The 25,646-nt window shown below is 33.9% G+C and overlaps 1 pseudogene; it reads right to left on the reverse strand.

Annotated features, from left to right (window-relative positions):
- Positions 1-21,782: 21,782 nt before the first annotated feature.
- LOC119530467 lies at positions 21,783-22,390 on the reverse strand (annotated as a pseudogene).
- Between the last annotated feature and the right edge of the window lie 3,256 nt (positions 22,391-25,646).

Below are 25,646 nucleotides of genomic sequence, written 5' to 3' on the forward strand. Positions count from 1 at the left end.
ATCTTCCTGATAACTAAAGGGAAATATCCTTTCTCTAAACCTTTAGAATGCAATTAAAGTTTTCAGGGGAAAGATAAGACTCAAGTCTCCAGTTCTCCAACATTTGAGATGTCTCCACTTCTGGGTCTTAAACTCTCTTGAAATGTATACACATAACCTCTGTGAGAGGTAAATCTCTCAGGATGGTTTCTCATGACTTAACCTTCAAAATGTGTCCTCATTAGCCCAGAACCAAACGTTCAGTGAAATTTACTCAGATGTCCTAAACAAGCCATAAACATAAAAATATCTTATTTACAGTCCAGCACCACCCCTACAAATCAGTAAGGAAAAGGGAGACCAACTAATACAGAACCTCTAAAACTCTGCTGGTTGAGTATCAGTTGCTGAAATTATGTTGGAAAAGTACTTGGCACTATCTAGTACAACTAAACATACACACTTCCAATGACACAGTAATTATATTATTTGGTATACACCCAGAAGAAATACAGCATTTACTTGCCAAATGTACAAGAATGTTCATTAAAGAATGATTCATGACAGCCCCAAATTGGAAGATTCCTGAATGTACATCAAGAGTAGAATGGATAAATTGTGGCATATACATAAAATGGGACTCTGTTCAGCAGTAAGACCACATGGACTACACAGGGATGCTAGGGTGAATCTTATAAACACACCACTGAGTAAAAGAAGCTAGCTGCAGTAGAAAATATATTGTACTATTTTATTATAAAAGTCCAAAAATAAACAAAATGAATCTATAGTTACTGGGGTGGGTTGGGGCAAATGTTATCTAGAAGTTTATTTAGTTGTGGAGTAGTCATGGTTGCTCTCTTTGTTAAAATTCATTGAGCTTCGTACTATTTGTATATTATATTGCAATGAAATGTTTTTTAATGTATTTTAATGTTGCTTTACATTTTATAAATGTTACTGGATATAGTTTTCAGAACACTGGCATTTGATTTGTTTCTTGGCATGTCCTATACTTAACACCCTTTTCCTTTATTAACAGAACTCCAATTATTCTCAGATATCTAAAATTCAGGAATATGACCCTATCCTTATTTATGAGAGCGAATTCTGCTAGCTGTAGGTAAAATATGACAGCTCAAATTCACTAATTGGTAATTGATTTAGTCTATGCCTATTTTTGGTCAAGAAAATATGAGATAAAGTTTCCCAAGGATCCACAGAAAAGAGTTTTATTATTACACAAAGTGCTCCCCTTTTCTCCCTGGATATGATTTACAGTATTGATGAAGTCATTTTCTGCCCATGATGAGGTCTAATTTTAGGAAAAAGTCAATAAAAAATATACCTGCAAAGAAAAATGAGGAAAAAAATCCTATTCTTGATGAATTCTTTGAGCTGCCAAATTAATTGTCTTGGAGCTGTTCTCCCATTGGACTTACAGTTAAAGGTTTTTTGTTTGCTTTAACAATGATGAAATTTACTGAGGTCCTGTGATCTTGGAAAACAACAATGGTTAAAGAACTCCATCCACTTACCCTTTCATGTTCTGGAAAAGCAATTACTGTAAATTACCACCTTTTCCCATATCACTCAGGTTAGACTCCTGGATGCCCCTCTGTTTACCTGTGACAAAGCCAGACACAGACCATCCAAATTCCTATTCCTATCCTCATAAATGATTAACTGAACTACTGAACTACTTGTCCTCACTGATCTATTTAGAACAGAATGCTTCTTAACTGAACTTTGATTAAGCTTCTCTCACTCCTCCAGGTTCCTGAGTTTTGTTCCACCCTCAGCCTGAGTCCACACACAGCCCCTCCTTAGATATCTTGAAGGAACAGGCTGACCTCAGTATAAATTATTCTCTGACCTACTGTCTGATCAAGCTAACCTTTCGTCCCACTTCCACACATCCATTTCTTTCTAGACTTTGTTTAATCCTCCCTATAAAAGAAAAACCCTTTTTCATAATGCCTAGCACTTCTTTATCTTATGTGAAAGAGTTCTTCCTATTGCAATAGTCTCTTCTAATAAAGTCTCTCCTTACTAAAGCTGAATTTGTTTTGTTTTTTTTTTTTTGACTGTTTTATATTCCTTATTATGTAAGTCACTCTGAATTCTGTTACTTTGATTAATTTACAGAAACATCTTAAGTTATAAAAGTTTGCTATTGGTAGAAATGACGGAAGTTCAGTTTAGACTAGCTTAAATGTATTGCAATTTTGCACAAATATGCAAAATCAATTTTCAGAATGAAAAAGAGATTCAAACAAAAGTGTAGGGGCCCAGGATTCAGATGATTTAAGAGTACTACTAGACTGAACCTAAAGTTTTAAACACAATTAGCAGTCTTTTCTTCTGCTTTTCTTCATGCATTTTCATCCTTCTGGCCAGCTGGAAACCTCATTGTCTTAGCAAGTATTCCCATACTTTCAACACCAGAAAGGAAAAAGTTCTGTTCTTCAAATCATGTGTGAAAAATTTCAAGATTTAAAAACATATATATTTTCTAAAAACTTGAAAAATATTGCTCTTTCTTTCTGAATTTTCTTTCTTTTGCTCATAGTCATTTTATATTTTAGGCTTTTAAATACATTAATATTTTCTATTATGGTTTCTTCCTTTGTGTCATGTTTTAAAATGCTCCCAACCAAGGATATAAAAATGCAATTTTTTTGTCCTTATTGATGAATATATATATTGGCATGTCCTATACTTAACACCTTTATATATAACCTCTTAAATTAGTTCATCTGTAATTCAATTTGATGTGCATTATAGCAAAGAAAGCTAAATTTAAAGTCTATTCACCAAAATATATGTAAGTATATAGCCTATTCTCCCAACACTGATTATTTAATCATTTATATTTAAATGCCAATTTTGTTCATATTGTATAAAGAGTACTCCTATTACTCAACTCCTTTTCTATTTCTTCTGAGATTTTACTCAGCTATTTCCAGATAATTAATTTAATATTCAGCCATGCTTCATCTACTGTTTTTTTAAAAATACTTCCAGTTATCATACTTTTAATTTCCAAAGTTGCTATTTTTGCATTCCATTTTTATCATAAAAATTCAGGGCTTTTGTGGATAAGTATTCTTTTGAATATTTAAGTAGTTACTATATACTTTTTTTAAATTTTTCATTGTTTTACATGACCTCTGTTATCTCATTAGTTATTTTCTCTGTTTAATTTGGCTGCTCTGTTATAATGTTTGTTTTCTTCAAATGTTGATAAATTCTTAAACAATTATTTAAGTTGTAATTCGATGATCCAGAATTAGTGGCAACTGTGGAGTTCTCCAGCACATCTACTAATGATCCTATAGTGATTAAAATATTCTGAGTATGGTCAAATGTTCAGAGAAAAGCCAAATAGATGTCCTTAAATGGTAAGAAGAGAGTTTATTAAAAATGTTAACATTCTGAGCTTGTTAAATTCACTAGCAATCACCCAAAATTGTATCACCCTTCCCTCTCCAGGCCTAAAATCTATTCATTTTCTCCTGCTCTATCAACCCTGGGGGGAAAAAAAAACCCTAAAATTTTACTTCTTAACCATTAATTTCTGTCTTAGTATTTCAATATTATATTTACTACATCAAATTGAGTTTCTTCTTGGGTTTTGCCAACATATTTTTAATTTCCAGAAGTTTTCCATGTCTCATTCCTCTTGTAGTGTGTATGCTTCAAAAAGAGTTATAGAAACAGTTGTACTTGTGAAGGAATTTCTCTTCTGTACAATGTCATTTTCCTTTAAATTTACTACTGACCTCTTTTTGTTGATGTACCGTTTGGAGTCTGCAGCACCATGTTTCTCAAATTTCTTGTTAAGAAATTTCTATTATGCTAAAAATGAATTTCAACCAATATGATTATTGCCTGTTATATCAAATAATGTTGAAATTTCTGGACTGGTGTTACGCACTTGTTCCTTCTGCCATTAGCCCAGAGTGTTCTTGTTGCCAGTGAGATCACTTCCGGTATTGGGAAGTTTTGGAACAGCTCTTAGAGAAATATGTCCTCCTCCTAGTTAGTGGGCAGAAGGCCTAGGGACCCAAGTACACTATCAGAAAATGGTTAGTTTCTTTGGCTTCATCTATACTAAAACTTACAAATTTTCTCATCTACTCATGGAATCCTTTATTATTTTCAAGAGCTGCCTCACTCTCTTTGTTTTATCCTTAATATTGTTATCATTAGAATTTTAGGAAATGCACTTTGGCATTTTGAATCCATATTATCACTTGTATGTATTTCCAAAATAATAGGGCAATAAAAGCTTCTCTTAAGAATCAGAGAAAACATGTCTCCTTCTAGATGAAAATTTTAAATATTGGACATGAGAGATACAGGAAGATATTTTGAATAAGAAGACAAATCATTGAATAAGGATAATAAAAAGCCGAATCTTTCCAGGCATTATAAGGAGTTACTGGTAAAGATTTGAGACCGTCCAATGACCTTTTGCAGATGAAGCCTTTTTACAAAGGGTGTTTGTTCCGTGGTGAATAAGGTTACAACTCGGCTATATTGCATTCAGAAATCATGCCTTTCATTGAAATATCAAACCAGTTTTATGATACTTTAAATTATTTATCCAAAGACAAGGAAAAACATCATTTTATCTTGTGAACAGAAAATCAAGACAGTTGATAGCTTTGCATTAAGAACTGTAAGATAGTTTTTAAAGCACTGATCGAAAGTTTTATAATTATTAAAAGTCAAGTTTAAATATGTAAATTAATATAATTAAGAATTAATCAAATTCATATGATAGTGTTTTCTGTTATAAGTTTACATACTTGTAATTCAAGATTTTCAAATTTATTCCTATACCAAAGAGGGAATAAAAAGAAATACTGCTAGGTCTAAATTCTTGCTTTTATGATACTCTCATGTACATTTTCTCTTTATAATTCAGGTATTTCATAAAGGTTATTACTTACACAGCACAAAGGGTCCACAAGCCAGGGAAAGATATCCCATCATAGCTGGTCTCTCTGGGAGGCCAATTGCTCAGTCAGGGTAGGGGGGTGGCAGCTCCGCACCACACGTTTCATGGTGGAAATGAGAGACACATCTGTGTTGTCGCAGGGCAAGATACTTCTACACCCCATGGGAGTGAGGGCCCTGCCACTGAGCAAACAGCATTTGTCAAGCAACCTCTGTGCAGAGTTCCCTTGGAAAGCAGCTATGGCTACTTGTTTCTGGTTTCCAGTTTGAAGTAAATATAGGCCATGCCATTAGACCTAATGTTTCTCCCAGGCGGTTAAATGGCAACATATTGAGACATCTGCACACAATCAAGCAAGAAAGGAAAAGGAGGGGAATAGGCTAGGCAGGAAGATAGCCACTGAGTGGTCCCTGACTTCCCCAGCAAATGGGAAACGTTTAAAGATATACACGCTGCTTTCTAAAACCTGAAGCTCTATTTGGATCAGAGTGGGACCAAGAGATGGCTGTTATATAAAAAGTCACCTGTGATTCTTATATGAAGGCAGGTTTCAAAGCCATTGGTTAGATCCTCTAAAATAAGTACTCATTATTAGATGAAGTGGTTTTAAATTTGGATAGCTGTAATCAGGATTCAATGAGGAGTACTTGTAAGAGAACCCTGTCTCCTGCCTTCAAGTAGGTAAAATAGCCTTCTGTTTTTACTCCATTAAATTTTATCTGCCAGCCATTTACTTTAATATTTATGATTCTGATACACATTACAAATTTCACAAAACTTGCAATTTCTAAATGCCAACATTCTAAATATGCCATTTAAAAAATAGCTATGTTTGCTTAAAATTCCATTGCTGTGTCAAGAACCAATTGAACTTAAAAATATAATTATTAGTTACTCAGCAAAACTAGGAAGACTTTTACCAACCATGTCTAAAGAAATACTTTAACGCTGATTTCATTTTTACTAAATGATGGGATTTTTCTTTATGTTTTATTCATAAGCTTCCCCTTTGCTTTCTTTCTTTTGTAAGTATAGTTTAAATAAAGAACTATGATTATCTGTAAAGCTGATTGCTCAAAGTAATTAATCATTTTTCTTATGAAATTACCAGAGTAAATTGAGAATCTTATAATTAAAGAGTTTTCTCTTGTGTAAATGAAGTATGCTGAGAGACTGAGTTGGGAAATTACTATTTCAAAGCTCAAATCATGTCCTTTTACAATGGACTATAATATTAATATTATACATGCACATACATATAAACTGTATGTAATATATGCATATATAATATGATATATTACATATATTTATTCTAACATAACTGAGAATATAATCTTTCAATTTTTCACATTTCTTTAAAAGGAAACCATAGAAGAATACAAATGCATGCAAAATTACAAAAACATAGTTACTTAATTACATGTAAATGAAAATCCTACCTACTCTTGTCGTATTTTATTTATTAGAGGCATACATATTCTTACATCAGATTATTTCTATAATGCATTATTTCTACTCTGTTTTATTTAAAACAGCATTATTGATGTTAATCACATGGTATATATCCTAGTGAAACAAAGATTGATTATGCAAATGTCGTTTACTTCAACAAGAACTGTATGGTGATATTTACCAAAACACCTTTGTTCCAAACATTTTTCTAATGCTTATTATGAAGCTTAGGTTTCTACCTGTAAAGGGTATAATTCTTGCTTTAAAATCAGATTAAAGCCATAGGGTAGGCTAGCTAAACTGTAAAACCTCAATAACAAATGATGATAAAATTAAAACTATTACTGATTGCTTTATATACATATTCTTAAAACTACAGGAAAACAGGGGAAATGACTGATGCCAGAAACACAAGAGAGAATGCAAATCAGCAGACGGTTGCTCCAATTTTCCTTAGTGGAAGGCAATATGGCACAGCAACTTAAAAATTTAGTCTCTATCGCTGATCAATGAGAAGGTGATAAATACCTGCACCTTAATGAAAGGACAGAGAGGAAAAATACTCATTAACTAATACACGGAGAGGAAGAGAAGTTTGCCTGCCAAAGCTGGAGGAATTGGGAGGAAAAACAAAATGTATTCTCCCTTAAGAATCTGTAACATCAGGGCTATGCTCCCTCAGTTTTGGGTTCCAGACTTATAAATTGTATAGCTTAAAAACCATCCAATTAACAAATTAACCTTTAAATCATTTTAACCCCCACCCCCTTGATAACAGTTCTATATTCTTGTTGAAATTTAAGAAGCAGCAACTGAAGTCACTAATAACCAAGAAGAAGCTTGCAGAAACTTGAGCAGAGTCACATTTGAAAAAGGGGAAATACACTAGAAGAGGTATGTTCTTACATTGCTCTGACTTCCATTTCTTCTTTTGGTAACAGACCTCTTCCCCTTTGAACTTGTGCTTTTAGTGGCCTTCCAGTCACAGATTCCTCTCTCTGATAACAGGACGAAGCCATGACCTAAAGTCAACTGTATTCTCTTCTCCATAAATTTGTATCTTTAGCAGAGGCACACAAGGAGAGAAGGGATTGGAGCTCCGTTATTTGATTCCATCGCCTATCAAAGAAGCCCATTGTGTTAAAAATCTTATTCTTTCCTGGTCTCAATCCTTCTGATAATGTGGTTTTTATCTTGTCATTCAAATCTGTAAGCCCTCTAGTATGTGTCCAATAGATCTTTTTTTTGCCTAAGATAATCAGAGTTTGCTTCTATTGCTTGCAAACAAATAGCATTAATAACAAAAAGGTGAAAAAGATAGAGTAGATTCCATATAATTTTCTGATTGAAAAATAACAAAAATGAATAATTTAATTAGTGAAGATAAGACAGACATTTATATCTGAACACATATAAAAACAGTGCAGAAAATGAAAAGGGGAAATATTCCAAAGATGTCAATGCTAATCATGGATCTAAAAATATTGCCTATACCAGACTTATTTTTTTTTAAGAAAACTATTAGAAATCCATTTCAATTATGTGCAAGAAAAAAAGGGGCTTTTAAAAAATGGGAAGAAAGAAATGAAATGCCATATGAAAAATGGACAGAAACGGAAAGAAAACTTCAAGGTCTACAGATGAAACCTAGGAGAGATAATACAGAGTTTAAAGAAATCATTATCAAATTAAACTGAAATTCACACTAGGTGGCAAATGTTAGAAATGCCATTGCAGAATATGGAAATAATGACATGGAACTACAAATGCGTAAACCCCTCTAGCATTGTATATGAAAAGGAAGTGGAAGTTAAAATATTAAGGAAACAAGGTGATAGTAATATAGGGCATGAATACAATCCAAGGATTTTAGGCATTCTTGAGGAAGCTGAAAGAACAATTGGAACAGGGAAAGTAATTAAACATAATGTTAGAAAACATACAGGAAGTTAAGAAAATAAACAAGAAAGTGTAATGATTAAACCTCACAAATTTGTCTGAGTTAAAGTTAAAAAAAAATTTCTACACCTATACACATTCTTTTTTTTTTAGTTAAATTCAGTTTTATTGAAATATATTCACATACCATACAATCATCCATGGTGTACAATCAGCTGTTCACAGTACCATCATATAGTTATGCATTCATCACCACAATCTATTTTTGAACATTTTCCTTACATCAGAAAGAATCAGAATAAGAATAAAAAATAAAAGTAGAAAAGAACACGTAAATCATCTCCCCATCCCACCCTATTTTTCATTTAGTTTTTGTCCCCATTTTTCTACTAATCCATCCACACACTAGATAAAGGGAGTTCAATCAGCAAGGTTTTCACAATCACACTGTCACCCCTTGTAAGCTACATTGTTATACAATCATCTTCAAGAGTCCAGACCCCTGAGTTGGAGTTTGATAATTTCAGGTATTTAATTCTAGCTATTCCAATACATTAAAATCTAAAAGGTGTTATCTATATAGTGCATAACAATATCCACCTGAGTGACCTCTCGACTCCATTTGAAAACTCTCAGCCACTGAAACGTTATTTCGTTTCATTTTGCATCCCCCTTTTGGTCAAGAAGATGTTTTCAATCCCATGATGCTGGGTCCAGATTCATCCCCGGGAGTCATACCCTGCACTGCCAGGGATATTTACACCCCTGGGAGTGAGGTCCCACATGGGGGGGAGGGCAGTGAGTTCACCTGCTGAGGTGGCTTAGTTAGAGAGAGGGAGAGGGAGAGTGAGAGCCACAGCTGAGGAACAAAGAGGTACTCAGGGAGAGACTCTTAGGTACAATCATATGCAAGTTTAGCCTCTCCTTTGCAGTACAAAGCTTCATAAGGCAAGTCCCATGATAAGAGGTTTCAGCACATCAAACAGCCAGCCCTCAATGTGTGTGACAACATCAACATCAGTCCAGGTAAGTAAGTCCAACACTTCCACATTTTCCCCCAGCTCCTCAGGGGGGCCCTACAAATATATTTTTATTCTCTGCCCAAATTACGTTGGGATGTGACACTATTTCACTCTAACCTATACAAACCTACCATATCTCACTTCCTATTCGAAGTTCCATATAATTGTGGTGTTTGAACAAACTGTAGAAGTTATACTGTTTAGAAAATATAGATCTTGCACCAAATAGACATTTCTTCCCTTGGTCTCACATGGAAGTTGAAGTTTTAACACACAGTCAGTTTCAACCTTTACCCTTTGGCCCAGTTTGCCCTAGTCTTAACCAGATCTGCTTCATTCGTATCACTAATAGAAGTCTGGGCTTTTTTTTTTTTTTTTTTTACCAGTTGCTGTAAGCGCTAATACTGACATTCATATCTGCTGAGCTCTAGCTCTGAGTTTCAGATGTCACACAGATACCCAATGTTCCAGAGACCAGTCAGGTTATACACTAAGGGATCAGCATATCAAAGTTTGGAGATAGCCATTACAATTCAGGAATACATTTGACTGCTGTAAGAGCTTACAATCTAGGGACTATCACAAATCATTCCCCTGTTAATCTGTGTTCTAAGGTTCAATTCTGAGTTTACACATTGTAGTTAGTCCATACTGGGGAGGCATTATAGTGTTTGCCTTGGTTTCTGGCATACTTCACTCAAAATGCTGTATACCATTCACCTCACTGCATGTCTTACAGCTTCACTCCTCATAGTTGCTCAGTATTCCATTGTATGCATACACCACAGTTTACCTTTCTGTTCCTCAGTCTTACAAATATTCTTGAAAATCTGAATTTTCAGTGAAAACATCTACAGTAAGAAACAAAAATGACAAGTTAAGTATGAAAAAAATTAGATTGACCTTATAGTCTTTGGTAGGACAGGAAAGTTCAGAATAAAATTGAAACAATTATTTGCAGATATATGAAGAGAAATTTGCTACATTTATGGAAATATTTAGGATTTCATTTTTAACCACACCATTTAATGTGTGTGTGAAAACAACATGAAGATATTCTTAATGAATCAAAGGTTTGGAATATTTACCAGTTAAGCCCAATTTGAACAAAATTTCTTAAAGTTACAATGGAATTACCTGATATAAACAAAGAACACCTGAAAGAACTCTTTTTATAAAATTACAGACAACAGAGTTTGACTTTCAAAACATAATGTGAAATAACAGATATGGTTATAAACTATTTCTCAAATTAGAATTTCTCAATTAGGAAATTAAAAATAAATAAATATATAATAAATCAAAATAGAAATATCTACAATGAAGTAGCATGAGAGAGGGGAATAGGGAAATTTATACATGTTAAAATTCCCTTGTTTCATATGAGAGCTTGTTTTATTCCTGGCTTTTATAATAAAAAAAATTATGTATTAATAAATATCTTTTTTTTTTAATTTTAAGATACCTACAGATAAATTATTACATCTCCCCCAGTGTTTGGGTACTGCAACTGGGGAGTCACACAAATACTAAGGTACAACAGGCTTGGAAAATTCTTGCAGTAAGGAATACAGTTTAACTTTTGTTTTTGGAATGGATTTGACCTTTATTTTAGTGTTATTGTTTGAAAGCGATAGAAATTACTTGTAGCTATTTTAAGCAAAAATAAATTCATTGGAAAGGCCTAGAGTAGCTCTTAAAATGGGCATAAACAAACAAGCAACAACAACAACAACAAAACCACAGGAGAACCAGGCTCAGGCAGGAATCAGAATCAGAAAGCAAGTCAAAGCCAAGATCAGGAAAAGCAGTCAGCCTTCGACATGGTCTCAGGCATGTCCGCCAAGACCCCTGGCGCTTTGCCACTGAGCGCTGGCGACAGAGAAGGATGCACCAGCATTTCCAAGAGTGCTGTTGGGCTCTGCTTCGCCTTGTCAATTGCTCTTTGTAGTTCGGAAATCTGTTTCACTGCCTTGAATAATTTCGTACCCTGCATCTCTTTCTCACCATTGCACGGAGGGAGTCCCAGGAGGGAAGGACTAATCGGTCATGCTCAAGTCTCAGGTCCAAGTTTTAGCCTCCGGAAGGTGGGACGGAAAATCTTACAAACATTCAGAAACGGGAGGGTACTATTTTGTGATTTCTGCATAAAAGAAAGTATTAGGAAACTTGACAAATGCTCTCTTGTCCTGAAATAACTCATATTTCAGGCAAATAATTGCCCTTTATAACACAATTAAGACAATTTCTAAAAAATCATAGTCAACCATTTCCCAAAGGAAAAAAAATATATATCAAATTCCATCAGCTGTTCTATTCAGAATCAAGTCCAGGACCCTGGATAATGTGGATTCCCTTTCAACTTTTGCCATCTTTCCATCACATTATTCTGTAACCTCTAGCTTAAATTGTAAATACCTCAAGGCATTCTACATATATTGCTGAAAGAAATAGCAAAGAAAGAAAATGTAAATATTTCTACAGGGAAAGGAAATGTTATAAGTAGTTGTTTTATTCTTATTTTGTCCATCAAAGATCATAGTTCATATTTATGACTCCCTCCCTCCACTCAACATTTTATGTTTGCTTTACCTCCATATGATCTTAGTAATTGTGATGAAAAAAAAAAATCTTTATTTCTAAAGTTTTTAAACATTTGTGGTCCACACTGTTTTCTTTCACTTTTAACATTGGATCAGTATCTACTAAGATTTCTTGATACTATATTCCATAGCTCATCCTTACAGTAACTATATGTGAGCTATACGAAGGGAATTCCTTTCCTGGTTTTGATGTTTGTCAAAATATCATTGACTATGTATTTGAAAATAAACAAATATAAATTGTGCTGTAATGTTAAACTGATGACTCTTACAAGAATAAAGACCAATAAATATGGAGAGGAAACCAGAATTTGCCCCTTTAAATTTATACAAGTCCTTTAAGTACTTTGAATGACTAATCAAATGTCAGGCCTTATATCACACAAACATGTCTTCTGTTTATTTTTTGTTTTTATTCTCCCTTGACACCCAGATGCCTAGTAAAAGCTTTAAGACTTCCAGCCTGTCTCATTAACAGAAACCAAAGAAAAGGTTGTTCATGATTGCATTAAAATATTTTAGGAAGGAATAGCATGGCTGTGCTGATTTTGCAAGGTTCAAAATGTGAATCCAGATACTGGGAATCTCTTCACAGTCATGAGCCAACCACAGAAGGTCAGATTTCCCAAGCAACAATTTCACTGTAAAGAGCTGGAATGAGAAATATAGAAACATGTCGTGTGTGTGTATGTGTATGTGTATGTGTATAAAGAGTATCATTTGTGATATATTTAATCTGAAATTTAAAATAAATTAGAATAAAAAGTGAATTACAGTTAAAAAGTGAATAAAGGAAAAAGAGGTTGTAATTCACTCCTTGGGACTAGCATGTAAAGATGAAATGGAAAAAACAAAACAAAACAAAGGAAAAAACAACCCAAGGCTAAAATTAAAGTCATGGACCAGATTAGAGGTAATATGAATTACTTGAATATGAATATTTCTCCCATTTTCTAATATAGAGATTTACTTTCAAAACTCAACTTTGAGGGCTCGGGCCTTATTTTATTTTTTTGAGATTTCATCTTTCTTGATGCATTTAAATTAACAATATCATTTTATATTGATAATATATTTATATTCCGTCATTCAATCTAGTAAAAGTTATATGCAAATAAGCTTAATAAATGTTTTAAAAGAGAAAGAAAACTAGTTCTTCAGGGAAAAGAAATATTTCTTATTTTGAGTTCCACAATCACCCACTGACTGAAAATAGGACTTTCTAGCTTTTTACATAGTCTTAATGAAAATATTAGGGTTAATAAGCAATTAATCTCCTATTAATTAATATATCTACTTCAGAAAAACTCATTCTAAAATTCATTTGAAAAGAGTTTTATGAAGCAAGCATGTAATTCAAAAATGGTGCAAAATAAATAATAGAATAATAAATATTAGGAAAATTCATATTAAACCTGGTATTATATTAATTTGTGGGATATCCTTTTTAATGGATTATTAAATTCACAATCATTATAGAAAATTTCATTTATTTTATTTAAAGTTAGTAGAAGAAACTAGTCAAGCCACAGTTGATTCTTGAGAAAATTCATATTGCACATTACTCGTTCCTGTAGAGCTGAATGCATGAATGTATACCAGGATAAGATTAGGTTTTTCTAGTGTAGACAATATTTGATACTATATTTGGAGGGATTACAATATTCCTCCCCACCCAAATAAAGCCCATTGGATTGCTCTGAATGATAAATCAGATCCTGTAAACCATTTCATCTGCCCTGCATTTACAGAAATTAATAATAGTTGCAGAGTGTACTTCTCAAGGCTGGAAAGAAGTGACCTTAAGGGTCTGGTTACCCAGGCTTCACCTGGTTGCCTAACAACTGTAGGATTCTGTTAACACACATTTCACACTAGCATACTACTTCAGATAGCTCAGAAGTTTTACTTTAATCTTGAGATCAACCTGACAAGTAGTAAAAAGGCCAGAAATGTGAAGATGCTTTCCAGACAGGCAACAGAAATCCTCACTCTTAACAATAAAGAAATTCATTTTCCCATATCATGTCCTGAGGAAGGAGGGCTTCCAAGTGTTTTATAGCATGACTTTATCCTTGCTGATAGGAACAGCTGATGAAAAATTTTGCTATTCATATATAGAAAAGAGACAGGAACATAGAGCATTCCAGTAATGGAATATTATTGGAGTCTGAATGAGTCAGATTAGGTCACCTGCCCACCCTTGAACCAATGTCAGTTTCCACTGACTCATGTGTGGGAAATTAGGAAGGGGTAGATACTTACGTAATATCAGGATTCTGTTTAGAAGAAGGAAAGTGAATGAATTTGTGGGTAGGCAATTAACAGTGTTTAATCAATAGAAGTTGAAAGGCAACATCTTACTGCTTCCATTGTGGTGACTCTGAAATAGAATACATCATTTCCTTAATTTTGATTGGATCACTGAAAAATGATTGAAAATAAAAACTCCAACCAGTTTATGTATACCTATGTTCTTCTTCACTAAATATTTATTTTAGATTAGATATTTTTAAAATATTTTTCTTTCTTTATAATATTACCATTTTGCAACATCAAACTGTACTTCAAACACATAGAGATATTGTGGAATTTTTTCTTCTGAAGGGATTTTTCCTTTCCTTTCTTTTCTTTCTTAACCTAAAACTATTTTTCTCCAAAAAAGTGACTTTCATAACTTGTAACCTTTAAACATGATATCTTTATTAACAGTTTAGTGACTAGATCAATTAAAAATGAAAATATATTCTTTATGAGAAATGGGTAATATTGTTTCAGCTTAACCTTGAAAAAGTAGAAAAAAATTGAGTCTTAGTCCAATAGCAACCCAAAGGGCTCAGAAACAGTAATCTCAGTGTTAGCCTGGCAGACACAATCTACACGGAACTTAATCAAAATAAGATTAAAAGTCCATAGCAATTTCCTTGAGTGGCCAGTCAGATATTCCCCATTGCAGTCATCAACCAGCCTGCCCCTGGGGCTTATTTCAGAAATAAATTGGTTTGTAGATGAGCTGAGGCAGAAGAAGAAAAAAAATGTTTTCTTGAGGCTCTACCACAAACTTTATCAAGTAATACAGTAAAACTTGAAAGTCGTTTTATTCTGAAATATTCTTTTTATTCTGCATTATATCTTCTTACATTTATTAGTATTATATGAAATATTAGTTTATATAAGCTTTTATTTAACTTTATATAGGATTTAATACATGGCATTAAATATTTAATAAAATATTACTGCAACAGCAGTAATCCCTAGCCAATTGTTCAGGGAAGGATTCTATTCAGTTATTAAAAGATTTACAAAATTATTTTATTAGTATTATTTAGCAATCACAAGCATTGGATAATGCCAGAGAAATCTGCAAGAGGCACCACAAACCTGGGAGTCTTAAAAGTTAATTTTCAATCTCAGAGATACTCCTAGACACTTACTTCAATAAGAATAGAACATTTGCAAATGCATGCCACTGAAACTTCAGATTATGAATAGAATGTCTCATTCTTGCTATTATAACTCTTTTATAGAGTAACTATCAATTAAAAATGCATTGCTAATACTATTGTGTATAAAATACTTTATGAATTATTAATTCATTTTGTATATATCACTACTTCCAATTATCTCAAAAATCTCACTAAATTTGTATTCATATGAATTTATTGAGAAGGAAATTATGGGTAACACAAATTAAAAGATTTGCTATGTACATGATAGTAGTAGCTCTAAAATCCAGAATTATGATTCTAAGTTTATATGGCTGATCATCATGTCAGAAAAATCTTACTATAATCATGGTTCTTGTAGGTATATTATTGTTCCTTTAGGCAATGTTCTTGAACATAATTGTGTATGAGAATCATCATGGGTTCTTAATAAAAGACAAATGCAATGGCTATGACCCCAAAGAGATTGATCATGTAAGTTTGAATTGGGATCCAGTAACAGATGTTGGTTTTGATGCCAATGGTCTATGAGAGCTTGGCACAAAATAAAGACTGCTATAATGTATTGATTTTAATGTATTTTAATTATAATTAGAAACTTAAAGCCTAAAAATTACAAGGTAATTTTAAGCAATTGTAACAAAATAATCATAAACAACATATAATTGACATAATAAACATAAATTGTCATTCTGTTAAATCACTGTATAGCTAATGAGTTATTTCATCATCAACTAAATGGTTAATTATAAAATATGGTCAAAATTGTATGTCTTCTCTAAAGTTTACGACATCCTGTATTTTTAATCTGTTCCTTTGTAGAGATCGATAACTGAGAAAAAAACAATACAAGGACTTGGATAAAATTTAGTATTCATCACAGTATGTTCCAAAAGAGATTTGTGTAAGCAAAAAAACAAAACAAAGCAAAGGTTTCTTTTCAAAACTATCCCCCTCCATGCACATCATTATGCTCAAAAGCCTATCCAATATAATCACCCAGTTGGAAAAGATAAAGAAATATTTTTTTTTTCATTTCTAATGATAGTACTTATCATAAAATGTTATTAAAAATTAAAAATCTCTCTGTGATCATCAGAAAACAGAGTAGGGCTATGAAGCCTTACATTTCCATTTTGACTTTCAAGATAATTGGTGTAACAAAAATATACAGCTGCTAGTTGTTCTTGCTTTTGTTCCCAATGACATATTTTTAAGATACTGATACAAGTCTAGCAATTGAGGGCCCTTATTAGCCTCTTAATAGGACTTTACTCTCACTGCAAAGTATTCTTCCAAACTAGCTTAAGCAGCTGCAAACCACACCATCAGCCCAGTTTCCTGGCAGGACTCCTGGCACATATAAACTGCTTGATTGAGAAAAAAGTTGGGAATTCTCTCATTTGTGGACAGAGAAAAGAGTCGACTGCAAGGACCACAGATATCTCAGGATCCCATGTCTCACTTTGGCCTTTCATCTCATTTACAAATAAATGTCTCTTTAGTGTTTTAGTAATCACATGTAATATGCCTCTTTTATTCTGTCAACTAATGATAGCCTTGGTCTTAAACCAGTCTTGTTCTGTATAAATTCTGCCCTGATACATAATACAGGGAAAGTTATATAAGTTGTATAGGCAATTCCCCTTCCTAAATCTTAGTTTTTAACTACCATTGCAGACTGTTATGGAGGTTAGCAGACCATCTAAATTGGAACCAGCAAAAAGATCATTACTTAAAGGATGCTTTGTGAAAATAAGACTTTATTTGTGTAACACAGAAAATATCAACAAGGAAATATTCAGAAGATAAAATTTTCCCAAATCAGAATTTTACCTAGGAGAAGACACAGTCCCATATATTGCAGAAATAAACATATTTAGTTCAATAAGTTGTATGTCTACCAGGAATGAATAAGTACCAGAAAGTGTCTACACCCTTCCAGTAATAAACATAATTTTTGAATACAATTAGAATTTCCCTGTTTATTGTTTACTGTATGATCTCCTGCATTAGGCTAAGATATATGGCTATTTCCTTCAGGATATGTTTATCAAATCTCCCATCATTACATTTTCTAATTGTCAAATGGTTTCTATCTTGAATGTTGAAATTTAAAAAAAAAAAAAAAAAGAATTCTTTCCACAGATCACTGTAGACCTCAAATTAAACAAATAATAACCCTTCGAATTTTGGATCTAAAAAATAATCTCCATTGTCCATCAAATTACAATTTTAAAATTAACTCATTGTTTACTCCTATATTTAAATTCTTAGACATTAGTTAACGATGCTTCATGATATTAGTATCAAGAAGTGCATTGGTAGTAATTTATACATTTGTATTTTTTCATTTACCCATCAAAATTACCTTTGAGCTACCATTAAATGTAATTCAATTCAATGTTATTTAATGAATGATTGTTAATATTCAAAACACCATGGTAAATTCTGACTCATACAAAGATACATATGTCTCACTCATCAAAATATTTGGAGTCCAAGAGAGGAAAATGCTCAATTATATAAATATCTATATTAAAAGACTACGTGAAATATGATCCATCTGACCACCTTCAACTCTAATTGTGAGACTATGAATGTTTACTCTTAGTTTAGATAATCGTTTTTGCACTTCACTCCATCTCAGAGAGATAATGCTCTTTCTTTTTGTGAGTCATCAGTTCTATGCAATTGCACATACCTGGTTTGTCTGGTTACAGAGGCTAATTATCACATAATAGTTTTTATGCTTTTTGGTCTGAGGTTAGCGGGTGCTTTGAGGCAAAATCAAATGGGTTTCCAATAGCCAGTCTAAAATTACAAGAAACACAGACACAGACTGCCTGGAGTTATCCTCAAATGAAGTTAGATTTGAATTGCCTTCAGTGTTCTTTATTACAATGTGTAGATGCTCAAAGCAAATACAAGAGTTTCTCATTGCCTCTGTGACTTGAGTTCATAGTGTTGTGCTTAAATATAACTTTTGTAATGTCTACTTCACTGAAGAAACTTCAAAGAATTGAACTCAGAAAAACAATTTTCTGTAATAACCTATTGGATATTGGTTTGTAGGGTAAAGCAAAGGTCTCCATATAACACCAAATGAACAATAATACTGCATCAATTGGGATTCCACTCAGAAAATATTATCATTTAAATTGTTTAGGTTGAGCTAAATTAAAGCCATAAACAAGATTGGAGGAGAAATAAAATAAAATATGCTTTCAAGAACATAAAGAGAAACTACATCACTTGTATTCTCAAAATAAATAAAAAGACACTATATTTGTGTCATATTTTAAGCAATTATTGCATATCACAAATAATTTCTTATTGTTCTAATGGTCAATTCATGTGACTGATTGCTAATGTACTGCAAAAAATAGAAAAACATAGTTATTGGAGTTTTTGGTTTCAAACAGACATAACTTTTTCTCTGGCTTTGGACCTTGCCAGCTGTAAAAATTTGGCAAAATTACTTAATTTAAATTTCAGATTTCATTTACATAAAGTAGTACAAATATTCACTACCTTAAAAAATGTGTAAGTAGATTATCAATGGATTGAATAAAGTCCCTGGCAAAAATCATCTAAAAGAGAACGCTTATTGTTAGGTATGATTCTTAGACTTGTTCTAGTTCGCTAAAGATACAAAAAATAATATACCTGGAATTGTTTAAAGAAAATCCACAGTATAAATCTTTTGATTTGTGTTGACTAGTTTCTTTGCCAATTAGTCTGAATTAGTAAGGATTCTTGACTTACCACAGTATAAAATGCACATTTAGATTATAAGTGAATCTTTATGAAGACTTTGAATTGGGCAATGTGTTTCCTGCCATATCTCATCTATCCCAAGAGAACCACATTAACCTCAAACTAGACTTTAACTAATTCTGCTTATGACAGAGACTCTAATCACAACTTAAGGGGAGAGAATAACATATCTGTCAAATGACTGAGAAATGCCATTTAATTCACTGGAAGTTACATAGTTTTTCATCAAATACTATCAAGTGAACCCTAAGCACTGCCCGATTGTCCACTCTTATTTCTCTATATTTCCTTCTTAATATCTCTCTCTGCCCCTCTCTCTGAGGAGGAGAAAATAACTCCTGCCGTCTGTCCACAACTTTAACCTCTAAAATTGTCCACCTTCCTCTTAATTCTTTTCTGCAGACATTTCTTCTGATTTTGGCAATAAAATGAAAGCTTTCAGAAGAGAAACTCTTAATATTACTACCACATACCTATGACCCTCATTATATATGTACCCCTCTCTGCACAGGCATTGTCTTTCCTCTTGTTACTTCTCCCTGCTCCAATCCAACATTTATCAGACATATCTTTTCTTGCCACATTCAAGGACTTACTCTATAAATTATTCTCTTTTTATCCTGAATTATAAATTTTATCCCTCCTTGACCCCATTTTACCGTGTAACCCACCAACACCAACCCAATTTGTCTGCTCTATTGATTTTTATATCAGATCATTTCAAAAGAGCTGTCTGTATTTACTGTCTCTACTTTTTCTTCTCCTCATTTCTCTTAAACATATTCTAATAAGCTTTTAAACCCTGCCACTTCACTAAAACTAATCATGATAAGATTGCCATTTTATCTAATTTACTTGTCAATTTTCACGTTTCATCATATTTAACTTCTCTACAGCATTTGGCAGAATTTATCATTCTCTTTCCATACACTTATTTCTTCATTGGGTTTCTTGGACAACAATAATTTCCTTTTTTTTTTTTTAAGTCAGTGTCTACTTTTCCTGTGTCTCAATTTTGGAATCTTTCTCTTCTTCATAGCCTCTCTCTAAATACTAAAGTGTCCCAGAAATCAATTCTCAGTTCTCTTCTCTTCCTTACAAGCATTCAGTGAAGGTGATCTTCTGTACATTAACTTTAAAACTGTTAAATTTATGCCCTCAGCCAAAACACCTCTCATGATAGCCACATCCTCATGGCAAAATGCTTACTAAACTACAAATTAAAAATTGAATAAGCATCTCATCAGAATTTTTGACCGCCCCAATTCACTCATCCCTATTCTTTCAAAAATGACTGTTCCACTTAATTAGTTGCTGAGTGCAGAATCTTAAAAGTCATCCTTGTTTTCTTTCTCTCACCCCACACTCCCAGTCTATTCTGCTGGACTTAAAAAATATCACAAATGTAATGATTATTCATGACCTCTTCCAACATTACTGTAGCCATGCCACCATTTTCTCTTGTCTATTATACTATTATAGCCTTCAAATGACTCTCTTTGCTTCCAATCTTGATATCCTACAGCTTGTTTTCCACATAGCATCCAGAGTCATCACTTGAAATATGTGAGGTCACATCATTCTCCTCACCAAATGTTTCCAATAGCTTTCAATCACACTTAAGCATAAAATATATTCCCACATCATAGTTTAAAAACCCTACCTGATCTGGATTTAAACTATTGTTTGATCTTATCTTCTACCATTCTTCCCAATACTGATTCAATTTCACACAAAGCGATATTTTTGTTCTTCCTGAAATACACTGCTTTTCTTTTACTTCATGGTGCCTGCACACTTGTTCAAACATCCTCTCCCCAAATTTATGTATAGCTATTTTTTTTCCCTTTATTCAAGGCTTAATGTAAATATTTTTTAAAAATATTTTTAAATTTACATTACCTAGATTCTTATTACTGATTATTTGATTAATTTTTATGCATGATAATTATTACAATTCTAAATTATTCCATACATTTTTGTTTACTTGTTCATCAAGTGTTCCATTCTCTAAAATGTAAGCTTCACGAGGGTAGGGATTTTGGTACAATTGTATATTACCATGTCAACAAAACTGAGAGCAGAGCCTGAACAAAGTAGTTACTCACTAAAGGTCAGTTCAATAAATTAATGAAAGAAAAACAGACAGGTAGGCAAGCAGGAAGGAAAGAAGCACTATATTGTATCAAATTAAGGAATAAATGAAGAAGGATTAGCTGAAGCTAGAATAAGTTATGCAACATGTCCAATGAATTTTTTATAGCTGAATAGATTAAATCCCAAATCTGACCAATCACAAAACCTGCTTTCCCATGCACTTTCATGCCTTCCAAGTTACTGCAGTGTAAAATGAGCCAGTGGCTTAGATCTCTTATGATCTGCCACTATTATCATATTCCTATCCCAAAGTCCAATGTAAGACATTTAAAGTCTGTTTAAAATAAAAGAGACTAAACCTGAAATAGATAATCTCTTATAGAACCATGAAATAAAACCTGAAGATTAAGTGTGAAATGGAAAAGGTGCCAATCTCACACATTCCTCTCAGAAACTATGGTAAAGTGTTTTTTGTTTGCTTGTTTTTTGTTTTTTGTTTTTGTTTTTTGTTTTTTTGTTTTTTTGTGGTTTTATTTCACACAAATGCAACTTGCACACCAGCTGTCGATTCGTTTCCTTCACTGCGCAGCCGGGCATTGGGGTTGGTGACTCTGATGGCCAGCTGGACTGCTCTTTCCACGATGGCTTTGCGGTTCTTGGAAGAACCGTTGTGAGCAATCTCAGCACAGTAAGATTTGTTGCACATCAGCAGCACTTCCAGCTCCTTGACATTGTGAACCAGGAACTTTTGGAAGCCACTGGGCAGCATGTGCTTCGTTTTCTTGTTGCCCCCAAAACCACTGTTGGGCATCAAGATCTGGCCCTTGAATCTTCTCCGCACCCTGTTGTCAATGCCTCTGGGTTTCCTCCAGTTACGCTTAATTTTGATGTACCTGTCTCTGTTGCCGAATGAACTTCTTGGTCCTCTTTTTGACGATCTTGAGCTTTAAGAGGGGTCTGAGGGCAGCCGTGATGCCATGTAGGAGATGGCTGCCACCTCCGTGGGCAGTGCCAAGGAAGAGAGAGGGAAGGAAAGGGACCGTAAAGTTTTAAGTATGTAAGTATGATATACTCTCATTATACCAAATGCAAACTTTTTCTTCTACCAGCTGAATCACCTATCAGTTGACTATTAACCCTCATGAAGTAATATCCAAGGATATCCAAGTATATATCCAAAGTAACATCCAAGTAATACCCAATTTGCCTTCCTTACAATACCTTGTTTCTCTGTATAGAATTGTTCCATTAGAGAATAATTTCACAAATATATGGAGTCATTATGAACTAATTCTCAATAATCTACATTCATTACATGCCATGCTATTTAGGTTTACATTTAATTTTTTAGTAAACATTATTTACAAAGAAATATCTTTCTTAAAAGGAATTCTGTCTATAATTGCCTTTGTTTTCATCATGGAATTCAATATAAAAAAATAATGTTTGCAATGTTTTTTTTTTTTTTTTAATCATCATTTTATTGAGATATATTCACATACCACACAGTCATACAAAACAAATTGTACTTTCGATTGTTTACAGTACCATTACATAGTTGTACATTCATCACCTAAATCAATCCCTGACACCTTCATTAGCACACACGCAAAAATAACAAGAATAATAATTAGAGTGAAAAAGAGCAATTGAAGTAAAAAAGAACACTGGGTACCTTTGTCTGTTTGTTTGCTTCCCCTACTTTTCTACACATCCATCCATAAACTAGACAAAGTGGAGTTTGGTCTTTATGGCATTCCCAATCCCACTGTCACCCCTCATAAGCTACATTTTTATACAACTGTCTTCGAGATTCATGGGTTCTGGGTTGTAGTTTGATAGTTTCAGGTATCCACCACCAGCTACCCCAATTCTTTAGAACCTAAAAAGGGTTGTCTAAATTCTGCATAAGAGTGCCCACCAGAGTGACCTCTCGGCTCCTTCTGGAAACTCTCTGCCACTGAAGCTTATTTCATTTCCTTTCACATCCCCCTTTTGGTCAAGAAGATGTTCTCCATCCCACGATGCCGGGTCTACATTCCTCCCCGGGAGTCATATTCCACGTTGCCAGGGAGATTCACTTCCCTGGGTGTCTGATCCCACGTAGGGGGGAGGGCAGTGATTTCACCTTTCAAGTTGGCTTAGCCAGAGAGAGAGGGCCACATCTGAGCAACAAAGAGGCATTCAGGAGGAGACTCTTAGGCACAAATACAGGGAGGCCTAGCCTCTCCTTTGCAGCAACCGTCTTCCCAAGGGTAAAACTTATGGTAGAGGGCTCAACCCATCAAACCACCAGTCCCCTATGTCTGTGGTCATGTTAGCAACCATGGAGGTGGGGTAGGCGAATACCCCTGCATTCTCCACAGGCTCCTCAAGGGGGCACTACATCTTTTTTTTTTTTTTTTCCTTGTTTGTCTTTTTTCTTTTTTTTTTTTTTTTTAACTTTCCCTTCTTTTTTAAATCAACTGTATGAAAAAAAAAGTTAAAAAGAAAACAAACATACAATAAAAGAACATTTCAAAGAGACCATAACAAGGGAGTAAGAAAAAGACAACTAACCTAAGATAACTGCTTAACTTCCAACATGTTCCTACTTTACCCCAAGAAAGTTACATAATATAGCAACATTTCAGTGAACTTGTTCCTACTACATCCATCAGAAATTAACAGACCATAGTCATTTCTGGGCATCCCCAGAAAGTTAAATAGCTTATCTGTTCTTCTTGGATTATTGTTCCCCCTTCCTTAATTGCTCTCTACTGCTTGTTCCCCTACATTCTACATTATAAACCATTTCTTTTACATTTTTCAAAGTTCACATTAGTGGTAGCATATAATATTTCTCTTTTTGTGCCTGGCTTATTTCGCTCAGCACTATGTCTTCAAGGTTCATCCATGTTGTCATATGTTTCACCAGATTGTTCCTTCTTACTGCCGCGTAGTATTCCATCGTGTGTATATACCACATTTCATTTATCCACTCATCTGTTGAAGGACATTTGAGTTGTTTCCATCTCCTGGCAATTGTGAATAATGCTGCTATGAACATTGGCGTGCAGATATCTGTTCGTGTCACTGCTTTCCGATCTTCCGGGTATATACCGAGAAGTGCAATCGCTGGATCGAATGGTAGCTCTATATCTAGTTTTCTAAGGAACTGCCAGACTGACTTCCAGAGTGGCTGAACCATTATACAGTCCCACCAACAATGAATAAGAGTTCCAATTTCTCCACATCCCCTCCAGCATTTGTAGTTTCCTGTTTGTTTAATGGCAGCCATTCTAACCGGTGTTAGATGGTATCTCATTGTGGTCTTAATTTGCATCTCTCTAATAGCTAGTGAAGCTGAACATTTTTTCATGTGTTTCTTGGCCATTTGTATTTCCTCTTCAGAGAACTGTCTTTTCATATCTTTTGCCCATTTTATAATTGGGCTGTCTGTACTATTGTCATTGAGTTGTAGGATTTCTTTGTATATGCAAGATATCAGTCTTTTGTCAGATACATGGTTTCCAAAAATTTTTTCCCATTGAGTTGGCTGCCTCTTTACCTTTTTGAGAAATTCCTTTGAGGTGCAGAAACTTCTAAGCTTGAGGAGTTCCCATTTATCTATTTTCTCTTTTGTTGCTTGTGCTTTGGGTGTAAAGTCTAGGAAGTGGCCGCCTAATACAAGGTCTTGAAGATGTTTTCCTACATTATCTTCTAGGAGTTTTATGGTACTTTCTTTTATATTGAGATCTTTGGTCCATTTTGAGTTAATTTTGTGTAGGGGGTGAGGTAGGGGTCCTCTTTCATTCTTTTGGATATGGATATCCAACTCTCCCAGCCCCATTTGTTGAAAAGACCATTATGGCTCAGTTCGGTGACTTTGGGGGCCTTATCAAAGATCAGTCGGCCATAGATCTGAGGGTCTATCTCTGAATTCTCAATTCGATTCCATTGATCTATATGTCTATCTTTGTGCCAGTACCATGCTGTTTGGCAACTGTGGCTTTATAATAAGCTTCAAAGTCAGGGAGTGTAAGTCCTCCCACTTCGTTTTTCTTTTTTAGAGTGTCTTTAGTAATTCGAGGCATCTTCCCTTTCCAAATAAATTTGATAACTAGCTTTTCCAAGTCTGCAAAGTAGGTTGTTGGAATTTTGATTGGGATTGCATGGAATCTGTAGATGAGTTTGGGTAGAATTGACATCTTAATGACATTTAGCCTTCCTATCCATGAACATGGAATATTTTTTCATCTTTTAAGGTCCCCTTCTATTTCTTTTAGTAGAGTTATGTAGTTTTCTTTGTATAGGTCTTTTACATCTTTGGTTAAGTTTATTCCTAGGTACTTGATTTTTTTAGTTGCTATTGAAAATGGTATCTCTTTCTTGAGTGTCTCTTCAGTTTGTTCATTTC

The sequence above is a fragment of the Choloepus didactylus genome, chromosome 3 (assembly GCF_015220235.1).
Source record: "Choloepus didactylus isolate mChoDid1 chromosome 3, mChoDid1.pri, whole genome shotgun sequence".
NCBI classification, from domain to species: domain Eukaryota; kingdom Metazoa; phylum Chordata; class Mammalia; order Pilosa; family Megalonychidae; genus Choloepus; species Choloepus didactylus.